At 37.8% G+C, this 7,909-nt stretch overlaps 1 long non-coding RNA gene across 1 annotated transcript; it reads left to right on the plus strand.

Moving 5' to 3' along the window:
- LOC110011603 lies at positions 6,602-7,220 on the plus strand. The gene is made up of 2 exons (XR_002286619.1): positions 6,602-6,660; positions 6,836-7,220. It is a non-coding gene; the product is annotated as an uncharacterized LOC110011603 (long non-coding RNA).

A 7,909-nucleotide genomic window follows, 5' to 3' on the forward strand; every position in this document is an offset into this window, starting at 1 on the left:
TGGACTTTGTGAAAAGATCAGCGATCTGATCAGACCCACGAATGTGAGAAGGAGAGATGAAACCAAGTTTGAATTGATCTCTAACAATGTGGTAGTCGATGTCAAGATGTTTGGTGCGCTCGTGAAAAACGGGGTTGGCGGTAATGTGGATGGCAGCATTGTTATCGCACCAGAAGGGAATGGGTAGCAGAACGGAGACATGGAGGTCGCGTAATACATAGGAAATCTAGAGGAGTTCACAAACAGTAGAAGCCATACTACGATATTCAGCCTCAGCTGATGAACGCGAGACAGTGGTTTGTTTCTTGGTCTTCCAAGAGATGAGTGACGATCCAAGAAACACACAAAAATTGGTAACTGATCGTCGAGAGTCAGGGCAAGAGGCCCAGCTTGCATCAGAGTAGGCGCTAAGAGTCTGGGAGGTAGTGGAGGGAAAGAAGAGGCCAGTGGACGGCGACCCCTTCAGATAATGAAGAACATGAAGAGCTGCATTCCAGTGAGAAGATCGAGGTGCCTGGAGGAATTGACTGAGTTGTTGGACAGCAAAAGAGATGTCAGGTCGTGTAAAGCCAAGATACAGAAGGCGACCCACAAGCTACCGAAAACGATCTGGATTATCAAGTAGAGAGCCGTCATCTCGTTCTAATTTGAGACCTGATGGTTAAGGGGTAGAAACAGGTCTGGCTTCAAGCATTGAGGTATCAGCCAGAATATCCTGCAAGTATTTACGCTGGGTGATCTATAGGCCATGAGGAGATCGGGCGAGTTCAAGCCCAAGAAAGTACTTAGCCGGTACAAGGTCTTTGATGGTGAATAGACGATCAAGATAAGCCTTAACAGAATCCAGAGCAGAAAGAGACAACCCAGTGAGAAGGATGTCATCAACATAGACCAATAAGGCTGTGAGCTCGCTTGAGGTTCTCTTGATGAAGAGACAATGTTCATGGCTCGACTATTTGAAACCAAAACACAGCAACTGATTTGTAAGCTCCAGATTCCACTGTCTGGAAGCTTGTTTGAGCCCGTAAAGCGATCTCTGCAACTTGCAAACATGTCCAGCGGGAACGCCGAGGAGACCTTCAGGGGGATCTATATAAACATCCTCCTCCAGAAAACCATGGAAAAATGCATTGTTGATATCCAGTTGTGCCAAGGGCCATGAATTAGAGGCTGCCAGTGCAAGGAAGATCCCAACAGTAGTAGCCTTAGCGACTGGGGAGAATGAATCAAAGTCGTCCACCCCCTCGATCTGAGTATAACCTTTCGCCATCAAACGAGCCTTATAGCGATCAATGGTCCCATCAGGATGAAGCTTCAGCTTATAGACCCACCGTGAGCCAATGATACGTTTTTCAGGCGGCAAACTCGTCAAGATCCAAGTTTTGTTTGTAGCCAGTGCCTCCAACTCCTTAAACATAGCCTCCACCCAATTCCTATCCTTACAAGTCTGCAAATAACTGTTAGGTTCCTGCAAAGTAGATAAGTGAGCGATAAATCTAGAATGTGCAGTGGAGTATGATGCTGAGACACAGGAAGGAGAAGTGAAGGTGCAGTTGCAGTCTTAATCAGATAGCCAGGAAGGCTTTAGTGAGGTCGTTGAGATCTACGAAGTGGAATAGAGGTGGAAGAGCTAGGCACTGGATCAAGAGTAAAGGGAGTGATCGTGGTAGATGTAGGAGGGTTCGCTAGATCGCTCGAGGGAGTAGGAGGGGTCGCTAGCTCACTCAAGGAAGTAGGAGGATCAAAGTTATCTACAGGTAGTGGCAGGGCAATGGGATCAAAAGGCGAGGTAAGATTGGAATAAAGGAAGATGTTTTCGTGAAATATCATGTCCCTAGAGGTAAGAAGGTGATGAGAGTCGAGATCATAAACTTTGTAGGCCTATTCGGTTTGGTAGTAGCCAAGAAAGATGCATTTTGTGGCACGTTTATTAAACTTTTTCTTGTGAGGCAGAGTGTTGGTTGTGAAACACAAACAACCAAATGTACGGTGTTGTGTGAGGTTGGGTTGCTTGTGATAGAGAATTTCATATGGGCACTTCCAGTCAAGGATAGAAGTGGGTAGTTTGTTGATAAGATAGGTGGCTGTGAGAATGGCTTCCCCCCAAAAACGAGTAGGTAAATGTGATTGAAAGAGAAGAGCCTGACAATCTCTAGGATATGCTTATGTTTACGTTCTACGGTCCCATTTTGTTGAGGGGTATAAGGACAGGAAGTCTGGTGTATAATTCCAAGAGAGTTAAACAACGAACTACATTGGTCGTTAACAAACTCTGATCCATTGTCGGATCGAATATATTTCACAGAAGCATGAAAGTGAACTTTGATCATATTAAGAAAGTCGGTTAGTGTTTGAGGGACTTGGGATTTATACTTGAGTAAGAAGGTCCAGGTCGCACGACTATAGTCATCTACGATGGTAAGGAAGTAATGACACCCGGTTCGCAACCCAAGGGATTTAGGTCCCCAGAGATTTGTGTGCAAGAGCTCAAAAACACTAGTAGAGGAAGTGATACTAAAGGTAAAGGGCAGACGATGCTGCTTAGCCATGGGACAAAATATCAACAGTGATCACTGATAGAAGAGACATCTAATTTAATAGATTGGATGTGTTTAAGGACATCGGATGAAGGATGGCCAAGTCTTCTATGCCATAGCGAGGTGTTACTAATGCTAGCTGAATGACAAGAATCAATCATTAGAGAACTAAAAGATGAAATATCTAAAAAATAAAGATTACCAACCCGTTTTCCCACAGCAATGGTCCTCTTAGTCCTCTGGTCCTAAAATATACAACAGGAAGCTTGAAAAATGACCTCAACAGGTAGTGAAGAGCAAATTTTAGGCACAGAAAGCAAGTTAGATTTAAAGGAAGGCACCAGCAGCACATTGGTGAGAGTGAAATTTTTGTCTAAGGTGATGGTCCCGGAATGAGTAACTTGCTTGGTGGAACCATCCGGAAGATGTATTTGAGTAGGATGTGAGATAGGGGTTAGATTTCAAGGAAATAAGAGTTACCGCACATATGATTAGTCGCTCCCGTATCTATAATCCAGGAATTTAAACAGTTAGCTCCAGAACTCATAAGGGCAATATCCGTACCTGCGAATTTATCATAGCGACCTCCTCCTTCCGCGCGACCTCCCCCAATTAGGCCTCTAGACTACATGCCAGTTCACATAAGCTTAAGCAGCTTCTGCAGCAGTTCCTTCTTAACATCAGGTCGTGACGGTGTCTCCTTTCGGGTCGCTACTTTCGCTGCCAACCTACGTGCTACACCTGTATCTCTTCTACTATTATCCACCAATTCCTTGTACCATTCAGGCGTTCTATGAAGTTTAAAATAGATCTCCCTATCGTGTCTTGTTTTGTCATAGTGCGAGCAGTGCTGGGTTCGCTTGTTCAGCTGAATGTATCGTCTCTTGTAGCGGGTTCGCTTCTCTGTAGCGGGTTTCTCCGTATCTCCACCGTTGCCGACATTTCAGCCATTAAAAACGTCTTTCAAATGGCAGAAAAATCGTGTATGTAGAGATCTTCAAATGAAGGTTCTGATACCATGTTAAAATTTGAAGTGTGGGGAACAAAGTATATTCATGGCAATAAATTATAGAAGAAAAAATTAGGCTTTATTCATCTAAAAACTCAAGTGCTAAAGTTACAGAGATGTGAGACTATATATAAAGAATAGAGTCCTAGCTAAAGAAAAAAACTAACTCACTTTAAATTCTAGTTGGCAACAGACTCAACAAAAATTAAATACTGGAATACTAATGTAAAACAAACACTGAGAACAAAAGGATAAGTACGAATAGAACTTGATAAGTACAAGCAGAACTTGCTACAATTATTCATAATTATTTTATTTTTACATAGAAAACTAACAAAATTATTTCATAATAAATCTGATAGTTATTAATAATATTTTTAAAAAATTAAGCTGACATATCGAATGTGTAGATGTTGCTAGTTTCCAAAGTAGCACAACTAAATCACATTAAAACGGGATAGTTAGATACAATTGTAAAATTAATGACGCAACTATTCAAATTACATTTTCTTTTTTAATGTAAAATTCACTTATACTTTTATTGCCTAATTGAAATAGGATTTTTGCCTATGAAACGAAATATCTGTTCCAAAATTAAAAATTCAACAAAATAAAGAACAAGTTAAATAATTAGTATAATTTATACTAATTTCTACCAATGGTATCGAAATTATAAAAAATATAAATCTATACTATTAATAAGCATCGATGGCCTAATAGTGATTCTTGTATGATAATTTTCTCGCTTGCCAGTACTCATTGATTGCCTTGCGTCTCTGGCATGAGTTCGGCATCTTTATCTTCTAAGTTCAACTTCAGCAGATACAGCTTGTAAGTCGTGCATTGATAGTTTTGATTTTTCTATTTTCTATTTGTGAAGTAGGTCTAAAACATTTATAGGGATTTTTACAACAATAACTCGAATATACATATCCCTTTACTTGCATAGCATATCAAGCTAAATAATGGATAATGTACAGTAATTTTTTTTAGAGGGATAATATACAGTATTAGAAACCCCTAAATTGTACCCTCCAAAAAAAGGAAAAAAAATATGTATTCCCCTAACAAAGGCATGTAAAGCATAAAATATAAAAAAAACAATAACTATTTCAAACCTGAAGTCAATGAAACTTAGAAAAAACTCGAAAAAAGCTTCAACACGTACTTTTATTAGTCAACTCGCACTCCACTGAAAAAGTTGACAAATAGTAATATTAATTTCGCTTTCCATATATTTAGAGGAATTAATGAAAATAAACGATTTGACCAATTTTGAAATGGTAAACAAATAAATAGAACATAAGCACAGAATCAAGCTATCCGCATTAATTTGAAACTTTCAAATTGAACCAACATATCATTTTATCCTTTTCGGTGTTCAAGAACGTTTTGGCAGCATTCATATGGAATCATTTGAATCCATGAATAATGCATTGGATCACTCATGATGTTGATAAACAATTAAAAAAACTGAACATTAGTGAGGAAAAAGAAACAGTAGAACTAATCTTCGTTTGAGAAACGATCACTGTTTAGATTTCAAAGTGTCATCGTGGGATTGGTAGGCTCACGGACGCGATGCTCCACTTCTCTTGCATTCAAGGAACATGAATGAAATTCTTGCATCAGAAAAAGAACAACCCCAAAAATTAAAAAATCCCTAACTAATCACATTGAATTGGCAAGTAAATTTACTACAAACAATATTTTCAACTACTAATCATTTAAAAGAAAAATACTCAAAAAGGTAAAATACTTTTCAACACCCACTGTAATCCGATTAAAATTAAAGTAAGATATGTATGTAATATAAATAAACGACGGATCATGTACATTATCGACTTCATCTACTATTTTTAATGCTTAATGCCTATTGTTAATATACAATCTTGGGACAATATTTCTTTCTTTCCCCTCACCTACACTCCCTGCCGCACAGCAACCATCACCACCACCAGCAATTGGTATATCAATCCCAATATCCAAAACCCAACTCTAATGGATCCCAACTTCTCAACTCTAATTAATTACGTAGAGTTTGTTTACTGAGAGTTACTTAGAGTTGATTGGTTTAGTGACTGTTGAACCCTCCATACGTTTCTTGAGGGTAAAGAAAACAAAAGTACGAAAAACACAACATTCACTCAGAGGACTCTACTTTTTCAAATTTTTCTTTGCATTAACTCCCACCAAACAATCAAAAGAAAGCATCAAAACATCAAGAAAGCAATTTTTACACGAAAAGATTTCTTCGGGAAAAGCAACGGCAGTCTAAAATTACCATGAAAATCACCTCAAAATCAGTGATTATTTGTGTGTATGTAAATGACTCATGTTGCTCTTCTCATAAAGATAGATTAATGTAGATGGACTATAATTGGTGAGAGATGAATTTGGTGTTTTACTCTTGCATAACTGCCATTTAATTCTTTCTTTCTTTTTTTTGGGAATTTAAAATTTTACACTATTGTTTTCTATTTCCAATATTATTTTTGATAGGGGTGCTAACCACCCCATAAGAACATAAGATGAAAATACCCTCTTAAGGAAGAAAAATAACAAAAATGACACAGAATCCGTGTACTTTTTGTCGGGTTGGGTCGTTGAACCAACACTACCCATCCGCCTCCGGAACCACAACTTGAATCCTCAACCGTTGGATCTTCCAGTAGGCACTATATGAGATGTTGCCATGTGAGCCTACTGCGTACGAACATTTGGACTTATAAATCCGCTGTTTGAGAGCATTTATGGTACGTTACATTTATTGCCTATTTGATTACATTAACCCTTTGCCTATGTTTTTGTGTTTTGGCCCATCTTAGAGATGGGCCAAAACACAAAATCAAGTTTGGTTTTATAACTTGCACACCTCTACTAGCTGTGCAAGTTGAATTTTAAATGTTTTATTCATTTTTTTTATTATTTTCTCTCTCTTGTTTCATCTCTGTCGCCTTCTTCTCTCTGTCACATCTTCTTTTCTCTCTGTTCTTTCATCTCTATCGCCTTCTTCTTCTCTTTCTTTCTTTTCTTCTTTCTTCTCTCTTTCCTTTTCTTCTTCTCTTTTTCTTCTGTTTCTTCTTCTTTCATTTTTGTTTTTCTTGGCAAAGGGTCGGTTTCTTTTTCTTCTTCTCTTTTTACTTCTCTTTCTTCTTCTTTTATTTTTGTTCTTCTTGGAAGACATTTGCCCGATCTTGTTTTCCTTCTCTTTTCTTGTTTTTTCTCACGTTTGTTTTTTCTTTTTCTTTTGTTGTTTGGTCTAATTTTTATTGTGTGACTTTTGTAGCAATTGGAACGCCAAAAGATCTGTCGTTTGGGTCGTCACCGCCATCAAAGTCAATGCCTCTGTCGCGCGAGTTTATGGATCAGAAAATTAATCTTTTACCTAATGTTGTCTTTGCTTCTGTCGAAGAGTTTGATTCAAGTGTATGAGTTTTGGGGGTGGATTTGTTATGTGAAGTGAGGAAATGGCGAAGAGGGTTAGTGATGAGACTGTTGAAACGGAGTTGGAGACTGAGACCCAACATCCATACGCCGTTCATGTTTTTCTCCGGTCAGCCGCACTGTTATTCTTTCTTTAAATTTAGGATTTTCTTTTTTATTATGAACTACTTGTATCCATGTTGCTCAACAATATATCGGTTATTGAGAAAAATTACAACTGATTTGTACATTGAATTTTTCTTTTACATATTTTAAGAAACTGATTTGGGCAAGTTGTAGTATATAGTGTCGGTGCATTATACAGACCTGTTTTGTTGCACTGTAATAAGTATTTATTGCAATAAGTGTTGAAGTGTATATCAATTGTGACTATACACTGTAAAATTTTGTGCTGCTACTATTTTTTATTTAACATTTCACTTACAGGTTTTGCATTATATTTACTGAAATTTGAGCCTGTGTGGCAATGCATGATTTTACTTATAAGCTTTAGTGTGCAGTGCATGACTGATATGCACTATTGTGGCAGTCCCTTTTATTTATTGACTTGCTTTAGTGTGGCAGTGTTGCTTTTTGCTACATTGACTGCAGTCGTATTATTTGCAAGTTGTCTGTGGAGATTCACATGGTCACAGTGACACTTTTAGCATATTTGAGACTATAACATATATGTTACTTATTTTGTCTATATATAGCATTCATATCATTCGCTAAAAAAACTACCATCTAAACTTCAAAGTTCAAATACTTGTATTGGTTATTGAGTACGTATTCGAATATAGTGTTGCACTCGGGGAACGGTGGATTGTATTCCACTTTTGTCGGTGTTCTATATTTGAACCATCATATACCTACGTTGATTGAAAAAGGTACTTGTTAATCCCTATTTTAATTCTGATTTTATGTTGTTTGCTAT

This window comes from Sesamum indicum, linkage group LG2 (assembly GCF_000512975.1).
Source record: "Sesamum indicum cultivar Zhongzhi No. 13 linkage group LG2, S_indicum_v1.0, whole genome shotgun sequence".
NCBI classification, from domain to species: domain Eukaryota; kingdom Viridiplantae; phylum Streptophyta; class Magnoliopsida; order Lamiales; family Pedaliaceae; genus Sesamum; species Sesamum indicum.